Source organism: Urocitellus parryii, chromosome 1, assembly GCF_045843805.1.
Source record: "Urocitellus parryii isolate mUroPar1 chromosome 1, mUroPar1.hap1, whole genome shotgun sequence".
Lineage (NCBI taxonomy): Eukaryota > Metazoa > Chordata > Mammalia > Rodentia > Sciuridae > Urocitellus > Urocitellus parryii.
The window spans coordinates 39,222,785-39,241,495 of NC_135531.1; the positions used below are offsets into that span (position 1 = coordinate 39,222,785).

Consider the following 18,711-nt stretch of genomic DNA (forward strand, 5'->3'; position numbering starts at 1 on the left):
GACTGCTGACTGTTCTGTGTGTCTATCACTGCAAAACTGGTTTTATTCAGGGCCAATGAAGAATTCACAACTATTGGCTGGTCACCTGCTCTGCTTCTTCAGTAAAAGAATCTTGATGCTTCTCTTTCTGATCTTTAAGCTTTCTTAAAAATTCTTAAGCATGGCCAAGTGTTTGCTTTGATTAGAGAGTGTGTCCCAGTTTAGTTCTCTTTTTTGGGGGCAGAAACATAATCTGTATCTTTATCTATGATATGTAAGTGGGGTTATCATTTACTTATGGTTTCAAAAGCATTTCAAGTTATTACTCGTAGAATAATAAAAAGAATATTTTTGTTTTTGTTTTAGCTAAAAATTAGCTGATGTAACAATTATAATTTTTTGATATGTTTAAATTACACAGCCTGTGCTAGCTTCAGCAGCACATATACTAAAATTGGAACTATACAGAGAAGATTAGCATGACCCCGGCGCAGGATGACACGCAAATTCTTGAAGCATTCTATATTTTTTCACTCTAGTCAGAATGGCAACTATTATAAAGAGAAACACCAATAAGTGTTGGCGAGGATGTGGGGAAAAAGGTACACTCATATACTGCTGGTAGGACTGCAAATTGGTGCAACCAATATAGAAAGCAGTATGGAGATTTCTTGGAAATTGGGAATGGAACCACCATTTGACCCAGCTATCCCTCTCCTCAGTCTATACCCAAAGGACTTAAAAACAGCATACTAAAGGGACACAGCCACATCAATGTTTATAGCAGCACAATTCACAATAGCTAAACTGTGGGACCAACCTAGATGCCCTTCAGTAGATGAATGGATAAAAAAAATGTGGCATATATACACAATGAAATATTACTCAGCATTAGAAAGGAATAAAATCATGGCATTTGCAGGTAAATGGATAGGGTTAGAGAAGAAGATGCTAAGTGAAGTTAGCCAATCCCAAAAAACCAAATGCTGAATGTTATCTCTGATATAAGGAGGCTGATTCATAGGGGAATAGGGAGAGGGAGCATGGGAGGAATAGATGAACTCTAGATAGGGCAGAGGGGTTGGAGGGGAAGGGAGTGGGTATGGGGTTAGAAGTGATCGTATAATGTGATGGACATTATTATCCAAAGTACATGTTTTTCAGAGATATGTTTATCAGAGATATGAAAAATTGTGCTGTATATGTGTAATAAGAATTGTAATGCATTCTGTCACATATAAACTAAAAAATTAATTAAAAAATCAATTGCAATAAAAAAAAAGAAGTAGAGAGAAGCTCCACTTTCCAGATACAAAATATATACCCCAAAGCCCACGCCCTAATTCTCACCTCCTCCAGCCACACCCTACCACATCAGTTACCACTCAGTTAATCCCTATCAGGGATTAACTCACTGATTGAGTTAATACTTTCAAAATCCAATCATTTCTTCTCTGAACCTTCTTGCATTGTCTCACATGTGAGCTTTTGGGGGATACCACATATCCAAACAATAAAATTTTAAAAAGAGATAGTACTTACTTCACTGCATAGTCTTTGTCTAAAATCAATTGGCTATAAGTACATTGGTTAATTTATAGATTTTTCTATCCTGTTCTATTGGTGTATGTTCCTGTTTTTACATCAAATCATGATTTTTTGATCCGTATACCATCGTAGTATGTTCTGAAATCAGGTATTTTGATGTGTTCAGCTTTGTTTTGCTCAAGATTGCTTTGATTATTCTTAGCCTTTTGTAATTCGTGGATTTTTTTATATTTCTGTAAAGAATGTCATGGACATTTTGATAAGGATCACATTGAGTATACTGATCACTTTGAATAGTAAGGAAATTTAAAAATATATTTCTCCAATCCATGAACACTGAATATCTTTCCATTTTTTGGTGTATGTGTTCTTCGTATTTCCATCAATGATTATAATTTCCAATGCTGGAGATAGTTCATCTTGCTCAAACTTATTACTGATCATTTTATTTTGTATATTATAGTGTTTGGCATAAAAGAGCATGCATACTTTTGTTAAAGATTACTTACATTAAATTCAAGAAGGCAAAAAAAATAAAAATGAATCACACAGCCACACTGGGCTTACATAATTGGTATTATTTTTGTTTGTTAAGCATGGGAGTAAATTTAGTTAAAAATAAAAAATCAGCTGGGTGCAGTGGTACATGCCTGTAATTTCAGTGGCTCAGGAGGCTGAGGCAGGAGGAATCTGAGTTCAAATCCAACCTCAGTAACTTAGCGAGGCCCTAAGCAACTCAGTGAGATCCTGTCTTTAAATAAAATATAAAAAAAAGATGGAGATGTGGCTCAGTGGTTAAGCACCTCTAGGTTCAATCACTGATATAACACACACAAAAAAAGAAAGAAAGAAAGAAAGAAAGAAAGAAAGAAAGAAAGAAAGAAAGAAAGAAAGAAAGAAAAAGGAAAATCTACAAATCATCTTGACAGGATATGAATAAATTTTGTCAATCTTGCCTATTATCCCTTTTGTTGGGATAACTTAATAATCTAAATAATGTTCCAAATCAGTTTTTAAAAAGTGAGATGAATCTAGTTCTAAATTGTTTTCTTTTTGAGTATCCTTTGATTCTCAAGTTTTAAATTTTAAAGTTCAAAACTTTATTAATATGATATCGGAATCAAATTTACTCATTCATTTATTTTGGCTTCATTTAAAAGCTCTATTTCTTCTTCACTAGTACATATTAGTTATACAGAATATTGGGTTTCACTGTAACATTTTTGTATCCAATTACCCTTGCTTGCCCTCCCCTTCTTGATACTCTTCCTCTTCTCTAAAGTCACCTTTCTACTTTTATGTAATTTTTTTCCAGATGTCACATATGAAAAAAAATTGATATTTGTCCTTGTTACTCTGGCTTATTTTGCTTCAAACATGATGATGTCTACTTCCAACCATTTTCCTGCATGTGGCATGACTTCATTCTCCTTTATTACTGAATAATATTTCATTGTATATGTATACCACCTTTTCTTTATCTATTCATCCATGGACAGGCTCCTAGGTTAGTTCCAAAACTTGGCTATTGTGAATTGTGCTGTGATAAACATGGATCAGCAGGAATCTTCATAGCATACTGACTTCAATTTCTTTGGGTATATACCAGGAGTTGTGTTGCTGAAATATATAGTAGTTCTATTTTTAGTTTTTTTGAGGAAACTTCCCATATTTCCATAGTGGTTGTACTAATTTATATTCCCATGAACAGTGTACATGTGTTCTTTTTCCCCTTGTCTCCTCATCAGCATTTATTATTATTTATACTTTTGACCTTTGTATTCATGGATTCTGATGGAAGCAAGATGGAATCTTAATGTAGTTTTCATTTGCATTTCCCTGATGGCTAAGGATGTTGGACATTTTTCATATAATTATTAGCCATCTTTACATATTTCTTTGAAAAGTGTGTTTTCAGTTCATTTGCTTATTTATTGATTTTTTAAAAATTTTAAGTGTTTTTAGTTCTTTATATATTCTGGATATTAATTTCCTGTAGGAAGAGTTATTGGCACAGATTTTCTTCCATTTTGTGGGCAGTCTCTCCACGTAGTTGATTGTTTGCTTTGCTGTACCAGAATCTGTTCCATTTGTAGATTCTTGCTGTTATTTCTTAAGCTATTGGAGTCTGACTCAGGAAGTCATTGCCTGTGTCTCTATCTTGAAGCATTTCCCCTATGTTTTCTGCTAGCAGTTTCAAGGTTTCATAAATTACATTTAGATCTTTGGTTCATTCTGAGTTGATTTTTGTACAGAGTGAGTACAAGGTTCTAGTTTCAATTTTCTATGTGTGGATATCTTGTTTTTTTCCAGCACATTTGTAAAAGAGGCTGTCTTTTCTCCAATGTATGTTTTTGGTTCCTTTTCAAGGTTTGAGTAAGTGTGTTACCACTTTTTCAATTTTCTAGTTGCTCTGTTAGGGACTGAATATTTCTGCTGCCAAATTCATACAAGGAAACCTTCCCACTCCTGTTGTGATGACACTAGGAGGTGGACCTTTGGGAGGTGACCATGCTTAGATGAGGCTAGGAAGGCAGAGAGCTCATGAATGGGATTGGTGCTCTTGTAGGAGTTCCCAAGAGATTGCTTCTTTCTGTTGTCTGTCCCCTGAGGATATGATAAGAAGTCGGGGAATCTGCAACCTGGAAGGGAGCCCTCATCAAAACTGGACCGAACTGGCCCCTGATATTAGACTTCCAGCCTCCAAAATGGTGAAAAATAAATGTCTGTTGTTTATATGCCACTCAGTCTAACTAAGATAATCTTTGAATTGTTGGAATATCCCTCTTTATCCTTCTGAGCAAGCTTCTCCCTGTTAGAATCTTTCCTGATGTGAGAAAATTAAATGGGATCATTAGTGTGGGCCCTAATCCAATATGACAGGAATTCTTATAAAAGGAGGAATTAGGACAAAGAAACAGATACACAGATGATACAGAGAAACAGGGAGAAAACGGCAGTCTACAAACCAAAAGGTGAGAGCTGGACAGATCCTTTCCCTATAGCCAACACAGGAACTGACACCTTTCTAGACTTCTAGACTCTATGAAACAACACATTTCTGTTGTTAATGTCACCCAATTGATGGCATTTTCTTATATAGCCCTGGCAAATCAATATATCATATTTTTTAGGTTATATCATCAGTCAGTGTATGGAGAATTTGAAGAGACATGTTTATGTTTTTCTGGTTCTCTCTCTCTCTCTCTCTCTCTCTCTCTCTCTCTCTCTCTCTCTCAGCAAAATCAGGTTCCTCAATTTACCAACAAATAGCTATAAGTTCTATGTACTTTGATGATTTTTACTTCTTTCTCCTTCTATTCTGCAGTCCACCTGACATGCACTCTTTCAAAATGTCTGTTTTGTGAATCCTACTCTTGACTTTTTTCATTGCATTAGTTGAGAATTTAAGAAGGAGAGAACAGAACAAGCCACTAAGGGTAAGAGAATGTTGAGTACCTGGGCATGGTCAGCACAGTTCATAAGGAAAATGCAGTGGGATTGGTTCCCAAGAACATCTTATTTTCAGGACATGTTTCTCTTAGTGGTTTTAGAGAGAGTGGGTGGCTGATTTTGTAATTAGAGCCCTTAATCTTATCCACACTAGTTATAAATATCATGTTTTGAAATTAATAATTAAACAGTATCATACATTTCAAAAATCCTAGTTAAAGTGGATAACAACATAAAACATCTTACATCTAATATATATCAATTGCCTTATATGTAGATATGCATAATTAAGTCTCTTGGAAGACTAAGTTACTTGCCTATATATTTAGTCAGCAAATACTTATTGAGGGGGGCTCAGCAGTAGAGTTTGATCCTCAGCACCACATTAAAATAAGTAAATAAAATAAAGATATTGTGTCCATCTACAATTTGAAAATAAATATTAAAAAAATACTTATTGAGGGCATCATGCATTTAAATCATTTGTTAAAAAGTCATGATCAGCCAGGCATTGTTGTGCATGCCTGTAATCCCAGTGGCTTAGGAGGCTGAGGTAGGAGGATTACAAGTTCAAAGCAGACTCAGCAGACGTGGGGAAAAATGTACACCCATACATTTCTGGTGGAATTGCAAATTGGTGCAACCACTCTGGAAAGCAGTATGGAGATTCCTCAGAAAACATGGAAAGGAACCGCCATTTGACCAGTTATCCCACTCCTCAGTTTATATCCAAAGGACTTAAAATCAGCATACTACAGTGGCGTACTAGCATGTCCACATCAGTGTTTATAGCAGCTCAACTTACAATAGCTAAGCTATGCAACCAACCTAAGTACCCTTCAACAGATGAATGGATAAAGAAAATGTGGTATATATATACACAATGCAATATTACCCAACCATAAAGAAAAATAAAATTATCACATTTGCTAGTAAATGAATGGATCTGGAGACTCTCATGCTAAATGAAAAAGCCAATCCCAAAAACCAAAGTCCACATGTTCTCTCTGATATGTGGATGCTAACATACAATAAGGTGTAGGGGGAGGGAAGAATAAAAGTACTTTAGATTAGATAAAGGGGAATGAAGAGAAGGAAAGAGGGATGGGAATAGGAAAGACAATAGAATGAATTGGACTTTGCTTCCTATGTTCATACACCATCAGTGTAACTCCACATCATGTACAGCCGTGAGAATGGGAGGTTTTATTCCATGTGTGTAAAATACATCAAAACATACTCCACTATCATGTATAATTAAAAAGAACAAATTAAAAAATTAGGAAAAAACACCAGCCTCAGCAACTGAGGGCATAAGCAACTTAGTGAAATGCTGTCTCTAGAAAAAAAAAATATATATAAAAGGGGCTGGGGATGTGGCTCAGTGGTTAATTGTCCCAGGGTATCACCAAAAAAAAAAAAAAAAAAAAAAGTCATGATTGTAAAGGTTTTCTCACAGGTGATTTTGATGAGCAAAGCTTCTCATCTTCTGAGCTTTTTTTTTTTTTCCATTTGTATGGAAAGGCAATTGTATTAGATTATCTGTAAAAGAGTTTACAGTTCTAAACTCCTATGACTTTTATCATTCAGTTCATTTCATGTTTGAAGAATTTGCTGTTTCCAAGGTCTGATATCTTTAACTTGTGCAGAATCCATTATACTGATTAAAAGTCCAAATGTGTAGCTGATTCTTTGATCTACCATAAGGCTGCTCCCAGGCATTGAGCTGTTCAAGTTTTCTAGGTCACCAACTAAATTTGGAAAATGGCAAGATTTTAAGTAGCCACTGCTTTAAGATTTAGTGCCACACTTTCTATTATCCCCAAATAGTCCTTCTTAACATTTACCTTCTTCTGAATGTTATAAACAGTCCACTTACCTTTTCAAAATTAACAGCTATCGTGAGTACATTAAAAGGGCACCATTGTGAAGTTTGTTTTATGTTTCTTTCCATTAAAATGTATTATTTTCAACATCTTGCTGTTTTACTTCTTTTCCCTGGTGTTGAACACAATTGCCACAATATTCTTATGACTCTGCTTTAAAGCTCTGCTCCTAGCTGAAAGCCACACTATATTGTTAACTCCACGAGGTCCAATAACATTTTCCCAAACATGTTGTGACTGTCACCACTGGAGAGCAATGCTTTTAGGGGAAAATGTGGAGTTGGTTTGCAGAACATTCCTTTCTCCCTTTTCTACTTTCCTAATTTCAGATAATTATTGAGTTGAAGTTTATTAGCTAATTGTATACATGCTGTGGTATTCAAGTACTTTCATTTATGTGGTTGACAGTAACTAGAGTTTTCTTCGATACAGGTATTTTTCTTCAGATTTGGGAGGTGAAACTGTACTCTAATTGTGGTACTTGGAAGCCCAGTATGGCTATAACTAGACTTTAATCAGCTGTACTTATTAAGGAATTATTCCACGTGCCTTGGGGAATTACATTAATTTTTTCCACCAAGATACCACCCAATGGGAACTACACTGCCATGTCTACAAAGCATGAGCATTATTTTACCTGTAACATGGAACTGAGTCAAGGCAAAGACCTAACCCACCTGAATCAAATAAACGTGGGCTCTGGCTTAGTGTTGTAGTGAACATTTCTAGTTCTGCTCCTCTCAGTGGTTTCAGAAAGCATATGACTTTGACTTCAATTAAATTTGATTTGTTGGGCACACACTTGGAATACCTTTAGCTTAGTTTGAATTGGTTTATTAGTGACTATAAAACAAATTATAGAGATTGAATTTAATTTCTTTGCTACCTTCAGCAAAGCTTCATAATATACTCTGTTTCTGGTTCAAGGTGCCATTTGGTTTGAAAGTCTATGTAGAAAGACTCTTTGGTAGAGGTGAAAGCTTACCAGATATTCATCAGTTCTGCAAACTGTCCTGGGCTTCAGGCTTTCCAGTTCTCTAATTGGAATTTCATATAAAGGCTGGTCATCAGGCAAAGTGTACCCCCAAGACAATGTCCTGGGATCTGAGAAAAGCTAGATACTCAAAAGCAGTTCAGGCGGTCCTGACTAAGGTCAGGGAAAATTGAGCGGTGATTTAAAGCATACAAAACACCCCATGATCCTTCTACTTTTTTTATAGCTTTTTATGTGTAATTATATGTAATAAACTGCACATATTTAATGCTTACAATTTAAACATGAGTCCATCCATTACTCCCTAAAGATTCCTCATGCTTATATGTAACTCTCCCTCTCACTTCTTCAGCTGTCTCACTTGAAGTCACTATCAATCTACTTACTGACATGATAGACTGAATTCTCTAGCAGTTTATACTGATAGAGTTCAGAAGATACTACCCCCCAAGTGACATTTTGTCATTTGAGAATACAGCAGAAGCAAGAAGGTCACCCTCACCTTCCTCTACCCCTCTTTCCCTGATGCAGGCTTAGCTGACCTTCTAAAGTAGGTCACAAGGCTTCTCAGAGATATTCTGTTTTTATCCTACATCTAGAAGAAAGGAATGTCCATATCCTTGAAGATACAGATGCGTAGGAGTAGCTGCCCAAACAGCTTTGGCTAAGTTTCCCCCAGTTTATTCCTATTAGTATTTATTCTTTTTGTTCAATCTTCTGCACAACACTCTACTCTTCATCAAACCTAAGCATAAACGTATGTGGACTTCCTCATTTCCTTCGGTCTTTGTTACTGAAGGCTCCCATATCACATAAAACTTACATAAATGTGTATGCTCTTCTCTTTGACCCTGTCTTTTGTTATAGGAGTCTCATTCATGGGCCTCTCCAAGGTTGAAGAAAAGTTATCACTCCTCGACACACATACACAATATAAATGGAATAGTATTATATGCATTCATTTTTGTCTATTTTCACTAAGAATAATTAGTTTGAGTTTCCCTCGTGTCATTGTGAGCATTAGTAGTTCACTGTTTTTATTGCTGAGTCATATTCAACTCTATATTATGATTTGTTTAATCCATTCTCTTATTGAAATTGAAGACAGAAAGAAAATGAGAACCTCAGTCCTATAACCACAGGGAATGAATCAAGTCAATGACCCAAATGAGCACAGAAAAGCATCTTGAGCCTTGGATGATGTTGACAAGTACAAGATGGTAAGATTCTGAGCAGAAGACTCAGTTAATCTATATCAAAACCCCTGATTTGTCAGAACTGTGAGATAATACACGTGTGTTATATTAAGCCTCTATTTTTAAAAAAATTGGTACTGGGGATTGAACTCAGGGGCTCTTGACCTCTGAACTACATCTCCAGTTCCTTTTTATTGTATTTTTTTTTTTTCAGAAATAGTCTCACAAAATTGCTGAGGGCCTCACCAAGTTGCTGAGGCTGGCTTTGAACTTTTTTTTTTTTTTAAAGAGAGAGTGAGAAAGGGGAGAGAGAGAGAGAGAGAGAGAGAGAGAGAGAGAGAGAGAGAGAGAGAGAGAATTTTTAATATTTATTTTTTAGTTCTCGGCGGACACAACATCTTTGTTGGTATGTGGTGCTGAGGATTGAACCTGGGCCGCACGCATGCCAGGTGAGCGCTACCGCTTGAGCCACATCCCCAGCCCCTGGCTTTGAACTTTTGATCCTCCTTCCCCAGCCTCCCAAGTTGCTGGGATTACAGGTATGTGCCACTGCACTCAGTAAAGCCTCTGTTTGCAGTAATCAGTTACCCAGCAGAATCAAAAAATGCTCTGGAACTGACACATGAAGGCGAAGAGTTCTCCAAGATGATAGTGGGGCTGCCCAAATGCCTGTGGGAGAAGGATGAAGTATTCAGGGAGCTGAAAGAATGTCATTGGTTGAAGTACAGCAACTCAGAAGGAAAATCAGCTGAGGCGAGGCTGAACAGGAAGTCAGAGCATCACTGAGACGTCATGAAAGGTTTTTAACAAGAGAAAGCACGGTTGAGAAAGATGTGAAGTGACATAATCAGATTGTCCCATTATAAAGATTTTGTCACTGTAATTTGGAGGATTGTTCAAAGAGGGCAAAAATAATTGTGAAAACAAGTTAGAAATGCAATGTTGAAGTCACAGAGAAAGAAGTGGGCAGTATAGATTTGAATAGTACTAGTGAAATCTATAAATGAACAAACCTGAGAAATATTTAGGAGGAGCCTTACAGATAATTAACCACATGGAGATATCAGGTAGAGTTGTATGAACTGATTCAAAGCTAAGATAAATCTATGCTGGACAAAGACGTATTGATCTGAGCCCTGTATGAAATAATAAAAGATACTGGATACTTCAATTCTTAATCTTTGCTAGATAATCTTACAAAAAAAAAGACTAATATTGCAAAGGAGGTAAGAAAACGTGTCAAAGAAGCTTAGAGAAGAATGTTTTAAAAGAGAATTTCAAAAAGGAGGGCATTGTTAAAAGGCAGGAGCCTGCAGCATGGAGCTGAGGCCACAACAGAGGTCCCCTTTCCATCTGTTCTTGTGACCAGAGCAGAAAGATGTCAGGCATGTTGCTCAGAGTATCAGGCATGAGTTTAGTAGAGGGGTTGGTGAATGGGTCCTGTCGGAGAGGAGAAGGATGGTATTCCTCTCCTACCCTCCAGTTTTACTAGGGTGGGGCGTGTCCCAGGGTCATTTCTGTAGAGACCTACCCAGGTCCACCTCTCTTGACATCAGGCTTTCAAGTCCCCATTGGGCATGACAACTCTAGGTCATTAAGGTCCCTGCTGACCAGTTCTAATTGTATCCTGTTCTTACATATTTTATGGTTAGAAGGAATTATTCTTATCTCCCTTCGTTCTCTGAGTTCTGGATTTGGTTTGTGTAAGGATACAAAAGTCTCCCCCTCAGGGTAATTGATGTTCTTATTGGCATTTTGGGCTTGCATTTCTCCTGCAGATAACAGGATGTTTGCTGAGGAATGTAACATGTCCAGTTGACTTAAGCCAGGCAGGGCTGCAGGTAAATTGCTTTTGAAAAAAAAGAGAATGTATGTAGGGGTCAGCACAGTGAGCCCGGCTTATAGAATTATTTCCTCAACCTCATGTCCGTATGTTCCCTATCAAGAATGGGACAGAGTAAGCATAAGTGGCTTGGAAAGCTAAATAATATGGAGCATGAAGATTCCACTTTTATACCCAAACTTCAAGAAGGAACTGTTTTCGTGAGATAGGGAGAATAGGAAATGGAAATGTACGTAGATGGTGTTTTGGAAAGTTTGTGGGAAAGGATGGAGAGACTATCTTGAGGAGAAATGAGGTCAATGAGATTTTTATTTGTTTGTTTAAAAACAGGAAAGATTTAAATAGCAAGGAAAAGATCCGGTTAGGGAGTGAAACATTATGTAATTCGTTACTGCTGTGCTTTTATTACTTAGTGTGACTTTTTGTTCTATGGAAAATGAGATAGTTTTTAATTTTTTTGTTATTAAACAGCATAGTCTTCTGAAACATAGAACTATCCTTTTTTCTTTTACTTTCTTTTTTCTTTTTTTTTTGGGGGGGGTTCTAGCTTAAATGTATATTAAAAATAGCTCCAAAGAAAGTGGTTTTTTTTGCCATAAATAAGCAAATATAGAAAAAAATTGTTGAGTGTGTGTTGTTATAGGTGTTCTATGGCATGGGTTAATTAGCTAAAATGGCAGTAATCCTTAATAGCAGCCCCTTTCTTCTGAATACTGTCTAGGCATTAGGGATAATTATTCCGACTCTAAAAGACAGAATTGCGGCTCCCCAGGAACTCAAAAACCTAATGGTTGAACAGATGAATAAAACTACTTGGTTTATTTGCATCCTAATGGGAAGAAAGACTAGAAGAGAATTTCTGTTTACTGTAGTACCATTACATCTCACTTTTAAAATTAAGTTATTATCTTAAGAAGTCTATACAATGTATCTTTTCTTCCCTCATATAAATAAGAGCTAGAGCCCCAAACCCCCATCATAACCACCCTTAAAGTCAGGCTATATCCATGACAGTAAACAGATTTTCAAGAAACCATGACAGAAATTTATTAGTTGATTAGTAAACTTTATGAAGTCAGTCTTAATAATCAAATATTTTGTTCCAACAGGATAACTGCAGTTTTCATCCCCACCAGCCTCTATTTTCCTCTTGAAATTCCTATCAGTCAGAAGTTTTCAGTAGACCTCAGCCTCAGGGTATGGCTGATATTGTAAAACTGCTGAGTCATTCATTGCTCACTTTGAGTTTCAAAACAAACTTGTGACAAGTGCAGCGGAACCCATTGCTTTTAAATTAATGAACCTGGATATTTTGAGTACCAAATATCCAAAGTTTACATCATAGGGAAAAGAAGAGATAGAGAGACATAAAGGTCCATGATCAGCTCTAGGAGAACTGTCTGACTGCTATCATATCAAGTACCATTCTTGCCAATCCTAGATCTGTGGACTAGGTCATCCAGCAACTATTCAGGAACGCATGCACTGGGTCTTGCTGGGGAAACCTCCTTGTGACTGCTCTAAAACGTCTCCCCTTCAGCATCTGGCACACAATCTATTAATCATCCAGCAAAGTTGACATCAAAGCATAAAACTCAGTGGTTTTTAGTAGTTTAGCAGAGTTGTGCAACCATTACCATAATCTCATTTTAGAACATTTCATCATCTCCAGAAAAAGAATCTCATATTCGTAAATCCACTCATAGTTACTTGCCCCAGCTGTAGGCAACCACGGTCTACTTTGTGTTTCTGTGGACTCTTCAACTCTAGGCATGTCATAAAAATCATACATGGTATTTTGTAACAGAGTTTTTCCCCCCTACAAAATTCACCCAGGCTTTAGCATATATCAGCACTTCATTTCCTTTTATGGCTGAACAATATTTTATTGTACTGAAAACCATTCCATCAGCCCTTGGATGGTTTCTTTTTGGCTATTGTGAATATTGCTGCTCTGAATATTGTGTATATGGTGGTGTGAAGACAGGTTTTTATTTCTTTTGGTGGATTCCTGTACACGTGACAATTTTTATCAGCTAGCACTGAAGGCTTTAGACCTCTATAGATCTGGAAGTTTGGGAAAGTTTTGTTCTCCAATTCCCTGCCTCCATATAGAATCTGTACGTGGTATATTAGCCAGGGTTCTCCAAAGAAACAGGATCAATAGGATATTCATATAGAAAGAGATTTTTTAAAAATTATCTGTTCTTTTTAATTATACATGACAGTAGAGTATATTTTGATATATTTATACAAGTATGGAGTATATTTTATTCTAATTAGGATCCCAGTCTTGTGGAAGTACACCATGTTGAAGTTCCTGTATGTACATAGGAAAGTTTTTGTACCTAATAACATTATGTGGCTATTTCACTTGATAAAGGAAAAACGTAGGTGTTTTTGATTCATGACATCTCCAGGCTGTGAGGGCCATAGGAGTCTGTGATATGCTCTACAGGCACATGGCCAAGTCACACTCTGTGCTTGATAAAGCATAGGGCATTTCGAATGGACTTTTTAAAAAAATTGGTTCTTCCAGTTATACAACAGTAGAATCTATTTTGATATAAGTACATGAGTATGGACTATATCTTATGCTAATTAGGATCCCATTCTTGTGGATCCCATTCTAGCACAATGGTGGGATTCACTATAGTGTATTCATATATGTACATAGGAAGATTATGACAGATTCATTCCACTGTCTTTCCTTTTACTATCCTCTCCCTTCTCCTCATTCCTCTTTGTCTAATCTACTGAATATCTATTCTTTCCCTCTCCCCACATATCAGTCAAAATATTTGATCTTTGAATTTTGGGGTACTGGCTTATTTCTCTTAGCATGTAGTCTCCTCATCCATCCATTTATTGACAAATGTTGTAAAAAAGATTCTTTTTAATGACCAAATAATTTTCCATTGTGTGTGTGTGTGTGTGTGTGTGTGTGTGTGTGTGTGTATCACATTTCTTTATCCACTGGAATGAATTCTCGAGGCAATCTTTTGTTCCATGCAATTCTTTACCATGAAGATTTTGATGAATTTTTTTTATGTTGAAAACTATGTTATTTTTGACAATTGGATTCTATCAGGTAATATTGTTCATGTTTCACTGCTGCCTTCTTTCAGAAAGTGATATATGGGTAAGTTGCTTAACTATTTTGCTGACTTGTTTTTTGAAGTCTGCCTCTTTCTTTCTTATTTTTGGCTTTAAAAACATTTGGGAATTGCTTTTGTGTAAAATAGTGTGAAATTGTTTACTAAGACATATATAATGTATATACATAGAGAAAGTTCTTGAATAGTATAAAATAAACTGTTCATGATAGCTCTAGATATGAAAATGAGGATAGGTACAGAACTTGAGAAGAGGGAATTTTAATTATTTCTATACATAATTTTATATAGCTCTTTTTGGTTTTTAAACAATGACCTCATGTTAACTTTGTAATTGAAAAAAAAATGTATGCGCCTTGAGAAAATGGTTTGGCTCCTTTTGCACATTCTTGACTTTGCATTTTAGAATGCATTTCCCTGTTTCTAGGTCATCACTGTTCCTAGCTCTACATATAAAACACCTCCTGAAAAAGAGATACCTCTCTGACTAGATAGAATGCTTTTATTATATTGCGTCTTTTCCTACAGAAAAGGTTTGTAAAGTGAAAATACCAGACTACTGGGATTTAGTAAAAATCGGTAATAGGACTAAATCCTGAAAATAGAAACTCAGTGGTGACAATTAATCACAATTCCGTGAATCTTATCTATATTCCATCTCCAAATAAACTTACTTTGGTAGATTTGGTATATTTGTTTTAGTGAATGTTTAGAGTAACGTGTTTCTAGAATAGACATTTCAGCAATGGGATGAATTGTGCATTTTTATATAGGAAATGGCAAATCTGACCAATACTTACTTTACTTTTTATGATTCCCATAACAAGAAACAAAATAAAATAGAAAATGAATGTCCTGAGGCACTCACTGTTTAAATAAATAGGATTTTTAGTTAAAGAAGAAAATACTACTTATTTTACTAATTTAATCTTAGGTTTTGTTCCTGTATGCCTTTAAATCAGAGCTACTGTAAAAATGTTTAAAATACCATTGTTCCTAGTAAAAATCTTGAAATGGTGAAGTACATGTTGTCAAATAATGAGATATTAGGGATTTTCTTTGGATAGAAATCTCATTTATATGATGATCCTGAAACCACTGATTATTTATTTATTTATTGACTTTTATTTGTTCTTTTTAGTTACACATAACAGCAGACTGTATGTTGACATATCACACACATATGAGAGTACAGCTTCCCATTTCTTGTGGCTGTGCATGATGTGGCGTTACACTGGTCGTGTACTCATATAGGAACTTAGGAAAGTTATATCCAGTTCATTCTATTGTCTCAGCACTGATTTTTATTTTTTAATATTTTTTAGGTGTCAATGGGTCTTTTATTTTATTTATTTATAAGTGGTGCTAAGCATGGAACCCCGGTGCTCACATACGCCAGGCAAGCACTGTACCACTGAGCCACAACTCCAGCCCCAACACTGATTTTTTTTTTAAACTAAAATCACATCGCTTTTTTCTTCTTAGCTTTTCATTGCTGTGATCAAAATGCCTGACACAAACAACTTAAAGGAAGAAAGATTTATTTTGGCTCATGACTTCAGAAGCCTGCTCCATAGCTTTGGGGTAGAGGTGAGGTAGAACATCTTGGAAGGCAAATATGTCAGAGGAAAGCAGCTGAACTCCTAATTGCCAGGAATACAGGGGTGAGGGGACAGGGAGAAGTCCTGAAAGCCACATCTTCAGTGCTCCAATTATGCCCCACCTACCTACAGTCAGTCTCCACCACTGCCCAGTATTCCATTCAATATCAATAGATTAATCCACTGACCAGTCAGAACCCTCATAATCCAATGGCTTCCCCCAAAGCTCCATTTTTGGACAGTGGGGAACAAAGTTTCAACACACAGACTTCTTGGGAGAAATTCCAAATCCAAAATATAATAGTCACATAGTATCACTGCTATACCTAAGTGATTTTAATACAAAATTTTAGCTTTTATAATAATTGTCATGTTAGTTAAATTATAAATATATTAATTTATTAGGAAATATAAATACTCTATTTTTCATACAAAATAATAGGGAGGAAAGCTATCTAAGATCATTTAAAAATGTATTCAAACTCAATTTTAGTAAATAATCATTATTATTTAACTAAATAATTAAAGCTTTAAAAAAACCTTTTCTTAAATCTTTAAAAAATTTTAAGATGTTCACGCAATAATTCCAGCCAACAGTTATCAAGTGATTATTAAATACAAGACAAGGCAATAGGTATTTCAGAGTATTCATTCATTCAAAAAATATACTAGGCATCTACTATGTGTTCAGTTCTATTCCAAATTCTGGGAATACAATGTTGAATATAGTGGGCCATTCAAAAAAAATTGACTACCATTATGTTGCAGGCATTACTTTAGGCAATGGAGAACAGAATGGACTAAGAAGAAAAGATTCTCTGTCTTCATGGAGCTTATTTTTTAGTTGACAAAGAGAGAAATTTCAACTAACTAAAATGTATATTCTGTTAGTGATAAGTGTTAAGAGGAAACATAAAGCAAAGTGGGGTGTGTGTGTATGTGTGTGTGTGTGTATGTGTGTGTGTGTAAAATTTTAGATAGGGTGCCAGTGTAAAACCAAGATTTGTTTTTAATCAGCATCTGAAAGAAGTGGGCATATCTGATATCTAAAGCAGGGGACATCTGTTGTCTAAGTAAAGGGAATCCCTAGGCAAAGTCAGTAAGAAAACACTAAGGTCCTAATGTAGGATTGTGTTTGGAGAGTTCTCAGAACAACAAGATGGTCAATATGGTTGCTGTGAGAATGAGACGGAGCAGATAGGAGATGAAGTTAGGGTTTAAGGGGGCATCAATTGCCTTTGTAATTGTAGATGGCCTTATAGCTCCCTATTTTAGTCAGCTTTTTCACTGCTGAAAGTAGAAGTCCTAACAAGAATAATTTTAGTGGAGAAAAAGTTTAATTGGGGCTCCTGCTTTCAGAGGTCTCAGACTACAGGCAGTTGGCTCCATTCTTAGGGGCTTGAGGTGAAGTAGAGCATCATGGTGGAAGAGTGAGACAGAGGGAGCAGCTCACTTGATGATCAGAAAGCAAAGGGAGAGAGAGACTTCACTCACCAGATACAAAATACAGACCCACAAGCACACCCCCAAATGCCCACCTCTCCTGCTTTCACTTGCCACTCAGCTAATCCCTGTCAGGGGATTAATTTCCTGATTGGGTTAAGGATCCCATAAATCAATCATTTTTCCTTCAAATCTTTTTGCATTATCTCACACATGAAAATTTGGGTGACATTTCACATCTAAACCACAACACTCACTGAAAGGATTTCGACTTTTACACTGAAAGAAATAGGAAGTCATTGGAATTTTTTGAGTGGTGAGATGACCCAATTTATGTTTCAATAGGTCTATTGTTAAAATATACTCTTTTTTGGCAGGGAGGGGGGACAATATTGGGGATTGAACCCAGGGGTGCTTAACCACGGAGCCACATTCCAACCCCTTTTTATTTTTCTGAGACAGTGTCATTAAAGTTGCTTAGGGTCTCACCAAGTTGCTGAGGTTGGCTTTGGACTGGAGATCCTTCTGCTTCGGCCTCCTGAGCTGCTGGGATTACAGTCATGTGCCACCCCACCTGGGCTTTTGTTAAAATATACAGCAATGTGATAAAGGATAGAGCAGGGAGAATAGTTGGGAGGTCACTGTAGTTGTTGAGTTTAGAGATGATGTTGGCCTTGTTCGTGGTGGTGAAATGGGAGACATCTAAAAGTGTCTTGAAACTGGAGCCAACTTTAACCTTTGTATGGGGCGGACCTCATATTGTGACATTCTTTACACAGAAATTTATGGAAAGGAATAAAAATTGACTCAAGCATTTGGGGCTGATTGTCTTAGAGTACATGCTTGTCGTTTAACTGGAATGGGAAAATATTGCATCAGGGAGGGTTCCGCTCTGCGGCCCACACTCAGGAAAGTTATTTAGTTCTTCAGTTTTATACCTTGGAACAACATTTGAGTGATGTCAGGATATATGTGAGAGATTCAGGTAGGTGAACTAGTTGAACATCATTCATATGTACCTGGTAATAATGCCCATGAGATGAAACAAGGCCCTTGAAGGAATTTGTATAGATGGAGAAGAGAAGACCTTGGCATGCTCCTACATTTACAGTTTTGGGAAACAATCAAGAACTCAGTAAAGGAGATTGAGCAACAATAGAATCACAGGAGGGAATCCAGGTGCAAACAGTATCTCAGAAGCCAAGAAAAGAAATTATTTTAAGAAGGCAAGAGTAGTCAACCACAACAAATAGTGCTAGATCAAGTACTAGGAGAACTGAGACAACCCATTAGGTTTAGTAACACACAGGATTTTTTTTATGTCCTTGACATGATCAGTTCTACAGGAGTAATGGGGGTAAAACTTAGAGGGTTCAGAAGAGAATGGGATGGAGGGGAAGAAATTGTAGGAATTGGATATAGAGAACTATTCCAAGGTATTTGTTGTAAAGGGAAAGAAAGAAAAGGATTCTAAGTGGATAGAGGTAGAAATGAAGATAAGATATAAAATATAACTAAAATGGCTACAAGTAATATTTTAAAGTCATGTTTTTAAAATGCACATTATTACACTACTTTGGTTTTAGCATCTCATGCAATTCGTATTATAAACAATAATTGAAACAAAGAAAACTATCTCAAAGAGGTCACAA

The 18,711-nt window shown here is 36.3% G+C and overlaps 1 non-coding gene across 1 annotated transcript; it reads left to right on the top strand.

The window, feature by feature from the left end:
* The first annotated feature begins 403 nt into the window (after window positions 1–403).
* LOC113180827 (U6 spliceosomal RNA) lies at window positions 404–509 on the top strand. The gene has a single exon (XR_003300512.1). It is a non-coding gene; the product is annotated as a U6 spliceosomal RNA (small nuclear RNA).
* The last annotated feature ends 18,202 nt before the right edge of the window (window positions 510–18,711 follow it).